Raw genomic sequence first — 12,671 nt, forward strand, 5'->3', positions numbered from 1 at the left:
TGGACAAAATATTTCGTAACATTCTGACTACAAACTGAGTTTTTGCTATAGTTCTTCATTACTGTTTTTTAAAAATAGACTCTTATTTTTAGAGCAGTTTCGGGGTCAAAGCAAAGCTGAGCACAGAGTACAGAGAGTTCCCATAACCCTCCGCCCCACACATGCACGGCCCCCCCCACTATCAACATCCCCGCCAGAGTGGCATGTTGGTCACATTTTTTAAAATTACAGCTTATTTCCTCCGACAGGTTACAAGACAAACACCCAGTTTGCTTGAGTTTTAAAAGGATATTTCCTTTGCCCCACTTGAATGACCAGTAAACATATTTGTCACATTTGATGAACCTACACTGACACATCAGTGTCACCCAAAGTCCATAGTTTAATTAGGACTCACTCTTGGTGTTGTACGTTGTATGGGTTTTGACAAATGTATAATGAAATGACATGCATCTGTTGTTGTAGTATCATACAGAATAGTTATATTGCCCTGAAAATCCTCTGCATTCCACCTATTCATCCCTCCCTCTCCCCTTGCCGTTAGCAACTGACTGTCTCCAGAATTTTACCTTTTCCAGAATGTCATATAGTCGGAATCATAGAGTATGTAGCCTTTTCAGGTTGGGCTTTTTCACTTAGTAATATGCATTTAAGGTTCCTCCAGGTCTTTTTTTGGCTTGATGGCTCATTTCTTTTTAGCACTAAATAACATTTGTTTGCTGCACCACAATTTATTTATCCATTTACCTACTGAAGGACATCTTAGTTCCTTCCAATTTTTGACAATTATGGATAAAGGTACTGTAAATGTACGTGTACAGGTTTTATTTATTTATTTATTTTTACTGTGACAAAATACACATGATATAAAATGTACCATCTTAACCATTTAAAAATGTACAGTTTAGTGGTATTGAGGACATTCATATTGTGGTGCAAACACCACCACCACTCATTTTCAAATCCCTTTTCATCTTGTATAACTGAAACTCCATACCCATTAAAGAGTAAATTCCCATTCCCCTTCCCCCGGCCCCTGACAACCAGCACTCTACTTTCTGTCCCTATGATTTTGACAACTCTAAGTATCCCTTGTGAGCAGAATCACAGTATTTGTCCTTCTGTATCTGGCTTATTTCCCTTAGCATAACATCCTCAAGATTCATCCATGCTGTAACGTATGCCAGAATTTCCTTCGTTTTCAAGGCTGAATAATATTCCATTGTATGTCTGTACCACAGTTTGTTTATCCATTCATCTGTCAATGGACACTTGGGTTTCTTCCACATTTTGGCTATTGTGAATAACACTACCATGAACATGACTATATATATATCTCTTTAGGACCCTGCTTTCAATTCTTTGGGTATATACCTAAAAGTGGAGTTGCTGGATCATATGGTGATTCCATGTGCAGATTTTTGAGTGGACATGTTTTCAACTCATTTGGGTAAATACCAAGGAGCACAACTGCTCCATCATATGGTAAGAGTATGGTTTAGTTTTATCAGAAACTGCCAAACTGTCTTCCAAAGTTTTGCATTCCTAATGGCATTTTGCATTCCTACTGAAAATATTGTGTTGCATTCCCACCAGCAACGAATGAAAGTTCCTGTTGCTCCACAGCCTCGCCAGCAAGTGTCTTGGGTTTTTGCCATTCTGATAGCTGTGGTGATATCTCATTGTTGTTTTAATTTGCAGTTTCCTAATGGCATATGATACTGAGCATCCTTTAATATGCTTATTTTCCATTTGTACATCTTTTTTGGTGAGCCGCCTATTCAGATCTTTTGTCCACTTTTAAATCAGGTTGTTTGTTTTCTTACTGTTGAATTTTAAGAGTTTTTTTTTTTAATATTTTGGTCACAGTCCTTAGATATCTTTTTTTTTTTTTTAATAAATTTATTTATTTATTTATTTTTGGCTGCGTTGGATCTTCGTTGCTGCACGTGGGCTTTCTCTAGTTGCAGTGAGCGGGGGCTACTCTTCATTGCCGTGCACGGGCTCCTCACTACCGTGGCTTCTCTTGTTGCAGAGCACGGGCTCTAGGTGCGTGGGCCTCAGTAGTTGTGGCACACAGGCTCAGTAGTTGTGGCTCGAGGGATCTAGAGCGCAGGCTCAGTAGTTGTGGCACACAGGCTTAGTTGCTGGATCTTCCCGGACCAGGGCTCGAACCCGTGTCCCCTGCATTGGCAGGCGGACTCCCAACCACTGTGCCACCAGGTAAGCCCCCTTATATATCTTTTATTAAAAAGTCCAGATACATCTTTTACAAAGATATATCTTTTACAAAGATTTTCTCCCAGTCTACAGCTTGTCTTTTTCAAATATTTTGGGATTTTTCTGGCTATCTTTCTGCTTTTGATTTCTAGTTTAATTCCATTGTGGTCTGAGAGAAGATATTGCATGATTTCTATTCTTTTAAATTTGTTGTGTTTTATGGCCCAGAATGTGATCAACTTGCTGAATGTTCCATGTGAACTTGGGAAGAATGTGGGTTCTGTTGTTGGATGAAGTAGTCTATAGATGTCAATTACATCCAGTTGATGGATGGTGCTGTTGAGTTCAACTATGTCCTGACTGAATTTCTGCCTGCTGGATCTGTGCATTTCTGAGAGAGGGGCATTGAAGTCTCCAACTACAATAGTGGATTCACCTGTTTTTCCTTGAGTTCTATCAGGTTTTGCCTCATGTAGTTTGACACTCTGTTGTTAGGCACATACACATGAAGAATTGTTATGTCTTCTTGGAGAATTGACCCCTTTCTCAGTATGCAGTGTCCCTCTTTAACCCTGATAACTCTCCTTGCTCTGAAGTCTGCTGTGTCTGAAATTAATATAGCTACTCTAGTTTTCTTTTGGTTAGTGTTAGCATGCTATGTTTTTTCCATCAAATTTCTGTGTTTTAATTGGTGTATTTGGACCACTGATGTTTAAAGTGACTGTTGATATAGTTGGATTAAAATCTACCATATTATTACTGTTTTCTATTTGTTGCTCTTGTTCTTTGTTCCTATTTTTGTTTTCTACTTTTAAAAATGCCTTTTTTGGTTTTAACTGGGTATTGTATATGATTCCACTTTCTCTTTTTTCTTAGCATATCAATTATACTTATTTTTGTAGTTTTTTAGTGATTTTCCTAGAGTTTGCAGTATACATTTACGACTAATCCAAGTCCACTTTCAAATAACACTACTGCTTCACAGGTAGTGCAAGGACATCATAATAACAAAGTATTCCCAATTCCTCCCTCCAATTCTTGTATCATTTCTGCCATTCATTTCACTTATATACAAGTTATAATCATCCAATACACTGTTACTGTTATTATTTTGAACAAACTGTTATCTGCTAGACCAATGAAGAATAAGAAAAATAAAAGGCTTTATTTTCACTTATTTCTTCTCTAATGTTCTTCCTTTCTTTATGTAGATCTCAGTTTCTGACTTAGATAATTTTCCTTCTCTCTGAAGAATTTCTTTGAATATCTCTTGTACAGCAGGTATCCTGGTAACAGACTCCCTCAATTTTTTTGTTTTGGTTTGTTTTGTTTGTTTGTTCTATTTCTCTTTCAGTTTTGAAGGATAATGTCTCAGGATACAGAATTCTAGGTTGGTGTTTCCCCCTCCCCCCAACTCTTTGGATATTTCACTCCATTCTCTTCTTTCTTGCATGGTTTCTGAGGAGAAGTTGGATGTAATTATTATCTTCCTTCCTCTGTAGGTAAGGTGTACGTCTTTATTTATTTTTAATCTCTGGCTTCCTTAAGGACATTCTCTTTATCTTTGATTTTTTGCAGTCTGAAAATGGTTTGCCTGGTGTAGTTTTGGGGCATTTACCCTGCTTGGTGGTGTTCTCTGAGCTTCCTGGATCTGTGGTTTGGTGTCTGACATTAATTTGAGAATTCTCAATCATTATTGCTTCAAATAGTCCTTCTGTTCCTTTAACTCTTTTTTTTTTTCCTTTCTGGTATTACCATTACAGGTATGTTACACCTTTTGTATTGTCCCACTGTTCTTGGATACTCTGTTCCCTTATTTTCAGCCTTTTTCCTCTTTTCTTTTCAGTTTGGGAAGTTTTTATTGACATGCCTTCAAGCTCAGAGATTCTTTCCTTAGCTCTGTCCAGTCTACTAGCAAGCTAAAGGCATTCTTCATCTCTGTTACAATGTTTTTGATCTCTAGCATTTCTTTCTGAGTCTTTGTTAGAATTCCCATCTCTATACTTACGTTACCTATCTGTTCTTGCATGTTGTCTATCTTTTCCATTAGAGTCCTTAGCAGATTAGCCAGTTGTTTTAAATTCCTGGTCTGATAATTCTAACATTCCTGCCATAATCTGAGTCCAGTTATGATGCTTGCCCTATCCCTTCAATCTGACTTTTAGTATACCTTGTAGTTTTTGTTGAAAGCAGGACATGATGTACTGGGTAAAAAGAACTTCTGTAAATAGCCTTTAGTAATGTGGGGGAAGGGGAAGCATTCTATAGTCCTATGATTAGGTCTCAGTGTTTTAGTGAGACTGTGCCTTTGGACTGTGAACTTTAGAAGTATTTTTAAGGTCCTGTCACATACACACACACCCCTGCCCCGCCCTCAGCCAATCTTAAATGGGACAGGATGGCTAGAGGGGGCTGGAGTTGGGTATTTCTTATCCCTCAAATCAGTTAGGCTCTGATAAAACCCCAACAGTTTCTCTTGAGGGCAAGCCTTGTTAAGAACAGAATGCTCTGGTATATTTCAAAATGTTTTGTTTTGTTTTTTCTCTCTCCAGTGGAAAGCTCCAGGACACTTTTCTCCAGTATTCACTGTGAGAACCTGGTAGAGCTTCTGGAGGTAAAACTCACAAAAATGTGGGCATACCCCCCTAAAACTGGACCCTCCCTGCAATTTTTCTCTCTCAGACTTGTCTACTCTGAGCTTCCAGCAATTTGTCAATTACAGCTCAGGTTTTCCTACCCTGGTATGGGCTCCCACAGAGATTTCTGTTAGTAGGTTTCTGCTCCAGTAAGTAACAGTTCTCTGTGTCTACCTGTCTCTTTCCAATTTTGGGGGCAAAGTTTGTCTTGTGACCTCAGTTTTCTGACAGATCTAAGAAGAGTTGTTGATTTTCAGTTTGTTCAGCTTTTTACTTGTTAGGATGGAACAGTATGGCAGGCTCCTTACATGCTGTACTGAAGACCAGAAGTACATAATTCTCTTCATTACTTTTTAACACTCAGAATATCAATTAATAGTGCTCAGTCTTCAACCAGAGTAAGTAACAACAAAAAGGTATTTAAGGTAATAGCTTTGAAAGGGTGGGACACATAGAAATCAGTGTGCTGTGGGAGGGGATTGTGGATACTCTGCCCATCTATCTAGGTGGTGCTCCCTGTCAGAAGCCCTAGGGGGTAGGCACAACAGAAACTAAGGAACAGTGAAAAAAAAGATAAAGCAAAGATCTTAAGAAATTCTGACAACAAAAATAGTGGTTTACCAGATGGCCTGTTAACAGTGAGCTAGGACTAATGAGAGAAATATTTTTTTCTTCACCAGTATTTTTTTCTTCATTGTAGCAGAATGGGTTACATAGGAACATCTGGAACTTATTTCTCTGACATAGTAAACCTTGGATAATATCTACTGGTGCTCAAAGCGAGGCAGTATACTTTTAAGATTTAAGTATATGGTATTTGTCTATGTGTTGCAAATATGGATAACATAGACTTTTTGGCATACTTTGATGGGTGGGCAATAATTTAAGCTTCAAGTGTATGCAATAATTAAGATTCTTTTTTTAAAAATTTTTATTGGAGTATAGTTAATTTACAATGTTGTATTAGTTTCTACTGTACAACAAAGTGAAACAGTTATACATATACATATATCAACTCTTTTTTTAGCTTCTTTCCCCATAGAGGTCATTACAGAGTATTGAGTAGAGTTCCCTGTGCTATACAGTAGGTACTTGTTAGTTGTCTGTTTTATATATAATAGTGTGTATATGTCAATCCCAATCTCCCAATTTATGATGAAAATAGAGAAATGGCATCACATGGAGCAGTTTTTATCAAATGGGAGCCAGAATCCTTTGGAAAAGGGATCAGAGAATTTGCCCTACAGAGCAGGGAAGAGCTCCATGGAGCAGCTTCTCCCCTGGCCCCTTCTCACTGCCACCCTCAGTGTCTGATCCTTTTCCACTGTATCCATCTCATAAAGCACCATCACTTGCCTTTTGTTATAGCTGGTCTTTGGTCTATTCTTCCAGGTAGCTTGGGGCAAGAGAGAATGATGGTGAGAAAGATGATGCCGGACCTTGAGCAGTAAAATTAGCTGTTCCCTCTTTGTTCTTTTACTGAGTTTTGTAATCTTGTATATAATACTTATCACCTGTATCTCTCTATTTCATTAGGTAGTGAGGTTCAGGAGCACAAAGTTCTAATTTACCTTTTCATCTTCTACAGGGCTCAGCACAGCCCTGTTATATATTGGGTGCTCCATAAGCGTTTGGTGGAATTGAACTGGAATGAACTAAATTGAACTGAATTATGCTAAAAATAAATGGTTGTCCAAGGTCTATAGAATACCACATAATAAGAGCATAGGCTTTCCAGTTAGACCAGTGAAGCCTCCAGAATTTCCGTACTGGATGGGTTTAGGAGCAGCTGGCTGTTTGGGAGAGAGGACAAGGGGATTTGTGTGAAAACTGCATTTGCATAGACATCACCTTGTTTTGACTAGATCAAGCAGCCTGCTTAAGCCAATTCTTAGTACCACATTTGCTATAGACATATATGGGTTAAAATAATTTCTCCAATCCTCAGTTCCCACATATGTAAAATGGGAATAATAATAATAATAATAATAATACTGACCCCAGCAGAGTATTGTGACAATTATTGAAATATTGTGCATTAAGTATTTAACTTAGGCCTGGCATATAATAAGCACTCAAAAAAGCTAACTATCATTATTATTACTGTAACGTTTTAAGTTGGTTCTATTCCTAAAATGTTAGAAGGCTAGAGCTAGAAGGGAGCTCAGAAACAACAAAGAATGGAGCCTTTGGAGTCCACAGACCTAAATGTGGATCCTGTCTCTGCTCCCTCCTTGCAGGATGACCTGGGGCAAAATACTCACCCAGTGAAACCTCATTATATGAGAATCACTTGGAAAATTAAAATTTGGATTCCAAGGCCCCTCCCCAAATATTCCGATTAAGTAGTTTTACGGTGGAGCCCAGGGATCTGCATTTTACAAGTTTCCAGGTGATTCTGATCCATGAACCCCATGGACCATAGCTTGTAAAATGTTGACTTAATCTCATGAAGCCTCAGGCCTTTCCTTCATACAATGAGGCAGTGATACCTGCTTCATGGTTTGTGTATGGAAGGCATCTGGCTGTGAATCTGGTTTATCAAAGGTGTACAGAAACGTTGGCTCTCTTCCCTCTAGATAAGCATCTAGTCAACTATTTCATCCAACCATGTGCATCCAGTGTCAGAGAAGAGACCAAAATGTCTAGAATGTGCTAGAATTTGACAGAAATCAGCTAACAAATTAAGGAGCATCAAACTGTAAAGGGTGATAAGAGTCTGTGAAACACACTAGCCATATTTTGAAGAACATAGGCTGCTAACAGAATGGATTCCCACTCCCTGCCCACAAGTTAGCCATGTTTGGAAATCAAAAATTCCACTTTGATGAGTACATTTTCCTGCTCTCAAATGCCAGAAACCATGGAACAGCAAGCAGAACCTGCACCATTACCATTGGCAGCAAGCAGTTTTGTAATGAGTTTTGGAAATTTGACTACTTGCCAGCCTCTGATTCATTAATGTAATATTAGAAGAAAATTAACAGAGGATGATGACCTCAGAGGACATTTGGGGATAAGGCCAAGTCCATGCTGAACTGAGTCAGCTACCAAGAAGATGAAACCGGTTTGCCCACGAGCATGGGAGCTTTCAAGGTTCTTGTTTGTGATGTGTACATTCCATAGTCTTAGCTGGTGATTGCTCCTGCTGTTGCTGTAGAATGGAACTTTGAAGCCCTGATGTCTATAATAAGCTAGATGAGCTCACTTGTTAATGCTTTTTCCTTCCTGTTATACTTTTCAATATGTTAAGTTGCTATTTAACTTTGAATTGTCACAATCTGTGGCATTATATAATGGTATAATTTCTTTGCTGTATAATTGGTAAAGAACTTTGTGATACTTCTCATTGGAGGGGGATTAAAAACTATAGAGAAACATAAGGCTGTGTTTATATAAATGCAAAACAAAATCAGTTCCATCAACTCTCCCCAAAATAAGTTGGGCAAAAACCATTTAGACTTTTTAACTTTTTTTTTTTCTTTCATGCAAAGAGTATACTTTAAACTGAAAAATTTCCCCCCTTTTCGTCGTTGTTTGTGGACATAGGATATATAGCAGCAGGGGAGGAGATGAGAAAAATCTACTGAAAGCTGGTTCTGTTTAACAGCTTAAATTCAAATTTGTTTTTAAAAAGAAAGAACCTTATTCAGGTTCACAATGGCGAATCATCAGAATTGAAGTCTGCCTTATGGAAAGAAATTTTATAATTATAAACTCCTAAATAAATCTTTGAAACAACATCTGCTTTGTCTATGGGGAGGTTTTTTAAAAATTTTAATTTACTCATACATTTTTTCATTCATTCAGCAAACATTGGCTGTTGCCATCTGTGCTGGACAGAGGGAAGAAGGAGGGGAGAGAGTTGTGCCCTCAAGGAACACTCTGATTTCCTCTTGAATCAGCTTCCATGGAGTCCTTTGTGTGCTCCATCACAGCATGTTGGATATTTTATTGAAACTACTGATTCAACAAATACCTGTTGACTATTTCTGCTTTTGGTCCCTTTGTGTTGAGTGAGGGACTATATGGTCCCTGCCTATCCCATGGGGCTTTTGTGGGGATTAAGTGGGTTAATACAGGTAAAGTGCTTAGCACTGCACTTGGGGCCTAGGAGGTGTTTAATAGATGTCTGAGGAATAGAGTCAGTCAACTTAGTGCCCAGTGGGAAACTGTTGCTGGGAAAAGATTGGTAATGACCTTGTGGTAGTGGACTTTAGTGGGATGAGATGATGGAGAAAGATAGGTGTTTACCATTTTGGGGGCAACAGTAATTCTGCATATCTCCTGCAGTCATGCTTTTTGACCTTCTGGTCTACCTACTTTTGCTTAGGTTTCTTTCCTTGGTTTCAGCCACTTTGTGACTCTTTTCCTTCCTTCCTTCCTTCCTCCCTCCCTCCCTCCCTCCCTCCCTCCCTCCTTCCCTCCTTCCCTCCCTCCTTCTCTCCAGGTTTCCCTCATATTCATTCTATTCATACTGCTGTCATAAAATCCTACCAATATTACTCCATCAAATTTACTCAGGGTAATATAAGAGCGGCCATTAGTGGGCAGGCCGCCAAGGAGGGCCCATAGAAACACTGAGTCATTAGCCGGTGGGAGTTAGGTCAGGGGGCCAGGTTCAACCCCTACAGGTTGGGCTGACCTGAGGATGGCGGGCATTGTGTCCCTGTTATAGCTTAAAGTATCTAGATACAGTTGACCTTTGAACAACATGTGGGTTTGAACTGCGTGGGTCCACTTATTTCAATAGTAAATACTATAGTAGTACACCATCCGAGGATGCAGAGGAACTGTGGATATGGAAGGCCGACTGTAAGTTATTAACCTCCACACTGTTCAAAGGTCAACGGTACATACACACCTATTGCTATATACACCTACATATAAATCTTATTCAGGGGAATTTTGATATTATGAATTATGGAACAAAAAATAATGATTCCTCCGATGAGAAGCAGTGAAACTAGGATGGGTGACTGGGATATCTGAAATAAAAGGAACGAAGGGTTATTGATTCTTGGTGGGGCAAGGTGATACAACTTGATGAGTTCAGCTGTCATTTCCTCAGCACTCATTTAGGTATATTAAGTGTACAAGATTGTAGACAAAGAAAATATATATCTTCTATACTTTAAGAACATTTTTAAAAAAGAGAAGACGTTGTTTATTGCCTCCCAAAGGGTCAGTCCCAAAACATACTTCTGCCTTCCATGAGGGTGGTGTCTCTCCGATGGGTCAGTAAGCTCCACGAGGGCAGGACCAAGTCTGCTTTTGGTCCCTATAAATCCCCAGAGCCTGGTGCCCAAAAGTGCTCAATCTACATCTATTGATGTAAAGTTATCCGGTGTGTGAAGTCATTTTGAAATGCTGCATTTGTAGCTCCAATGCTCTAAACAGGGTTCTTGACAAACTAAAAACCCTGAGAGAACTTACATAGCAAACCAGAACATGCTGTTAAGGAATAGTTCCACTAATGGGACTTTAAATCACTGATATGAATTCTAATAACATATCCTGTTTTTAGGTAGTAATTGTTTGAGGAACTCAGAATTGACAGGATGACATCCATACTTCTACAGGGAAATTCATGGCAGGGGCCCAAGGCTGGCTGTTACTGTGATGATCTAAACATTTGTTGTGTAAATGGGTTCAGTCTTCAGACTATCGGAGGAGTCATTTATAAGGGAGACGTCAGAAAAACAAAAAAAAACCTGACTTCACCTTACTGAGAATAATTTTCTAGTTTTAGCATCAGCAAAAAATGACCAGACCGAAGCCATTTGAGTAATCCCTGGACATATGGAGCCCAAATAGGTGAACTCAGCAGGGTTGGTTTATTGACTAGAATCACTATCCAGTCTGCATAATTAACAGCAATTGGTTTTAAATTGGATCAAAATATGCGTGAAAGGCAAAGAAGTTGACTCAGTGGCTTACTTAGGTTATAGTCATATACTAGGGATGAGAAAGAAATTTAATTAAGCCAAAAAGAAATCAGGATATGTAAAAGTAAAACAAAACAAAACGATACAATGGAAAATAAAATCTCAGTATTGTATCTGTCAATGAATTATTGGATTACATTGGTAAAATGTTGATAAGAGCTAATGAGCATTTTGTTCTGTTTGATGGATTTTCTTCCTCACCTACTACAGCATTTTTCATGATAATTATGTTGTTAATAGAGGGCTCCAAACCTTAACTAACCAATGGTTGCTTCCTGTGTTAAGGATTATGACTTCATATAGCAGGAAAGTTTGTTTTAGTGAACTGACAGAGTGTGTCTGAAAACCGGCAGCTGAATTGGACACAACTGAAAGACTTGGTTCTCAAATTTGCTATGGCTCATTAGGATAGTATTTGGAGCAGAGGGACAATTATTTCTTGGATCCTGGTGCTTGCATTGTTGTATAAACAGGCCACGGAGGAATGGAACAACCAAATCTTTTCCTCGCATCTATTTAACCATGCATGTATTCATATGGCTATTGTCTTTGGTGCCAGTGAACCCAAACACAAGAATATTATTTCTGAATATTGCCAGTATCCTTAATGGAACTACTTATAAAATAAAACTATATGAGGTAGTTTTGCTCTTACATTGTTTTAACTCTTTTTTGTTTAGTGTCAATCTCTAGTAGTTTCCTTTTTTGCTAATTACCGCTGAAATGCATAGTACTCACAGACAGAAGTAAATGTGTCTGGGGCACCTAATGCTAACAGGTGCAACTATGGACTGTCAAATCTGGGTCCAGAATCTTGACTGAAACAGTCATGAGCGCTGACCTGGTCCCAGTCTCTTTCTCTTATGAAACTGGGTGGGTCTTCACTTGCAATTTTGTGAGGACGACAATAGAAATAGTTGAGGATGACTAAAATTATACTGTAGGTTAGAATGAAAACTATTCATAGTTTGCTTTATCAATAACTCAAGTATGGTCATATGAAATGGAATGCCTCAGTGGGGGGCCTTCCAAAGCCCAACTTATTATAATTAAAAAAAAATTTTTTGAGGTAAATCTGGCAGCAGTTTCTCTGTATGGGCAGAAATGGGAGTCACCTAGGAGCATATGTGTATATATATATTTTTAATTCTGATAAAATATACATAACATAAAAGTTACCATTTTAATTATTATTATGTGTATAGTTATTGACATTAGGTACATTCACAATGTCATACCACCATCACCATTATCAATTTCCAGAAATTTTTCATCATCCCAAAGTGAAACTCTGTACCCATTAAACAATAACTCCTCTCACCCCCTCTTCCAAACCCTGACAACCACCATTCTACTTTCTGTCTTTATAAAGTTGCCTACTCTAGATGCCTCATGTAAGTGGAATCAGACAATATTTGTCCTTTCGTGTCTGGCTTATTTCACTTAGCATAATGTTTTCAAGTTTCATCCATGTTGTTGTGTGTGTCAGAATTTCCTTCCTTTTTAAGGCGGAATAGTATTCCATTGTATGTCTGTGCTACACTTTGTTTATCCATTCATCCATCGATGGACACTTGAGTTGTTTCTACCTTTTGTCTATTGTGAATAATGCTGCTATGAACATGCATGTACAAATATCTCTCCAGGACACTGCTTTCAGTTTTGGGGGTATATACCCAGAAAGGAAATTACTGGATTATATGGTAATTCCATTTTTAATTTTTTGAGGAACCTCCATACTGTTTTCCATAGTGACTGCACTGTTTTATATTTGGAGTATATCTTTTTTGATGCAACATCTTTTTGATATGAAAATGTAAGGCAAGCACGCCCTCTGCCCTGGAGAAGCTGTCACTGGACTTTTTTG

The 12,671-nt window shown here is 38.4% G+C and overlaps 1 non-coding gene across 1 annotated transcript; it reads right to left on the reverse strand.

Annotated features, from left to right (window-relative positions):
- Nucleotides 1-230: 230 nt before the first annotated feature.
- On the reverse strand, nt 231-358 carry LOC118884489. Its single transcript, XR_005017321.1, has one exon. It is a non-coding gene; the product is annotated as a small nucleolar RNA SNORA27 (small nucleolar RNA).
- Between the last annotated feature and the right edge of the window lie 12,313 nt (nt 359-12,671).

The sequence above is a fragment of the Balaenoptera musculus genome, chromosome 18 (assembly GCF_009873245.2).
Source record: "Balaenoptera musculus isolate JJ_BM4_2016_0621 chromosome 18, mBalMus1.pri.v3, whole genome shotgun sequence".
NCBI classification, from domain to species: domain Eukaryota; kingdom Metazoa; phylum Chordata; class Mammalia; order Artiodactyla; family Balaenopteridae; genus Balaenoptera; species Balaenoptera musculus.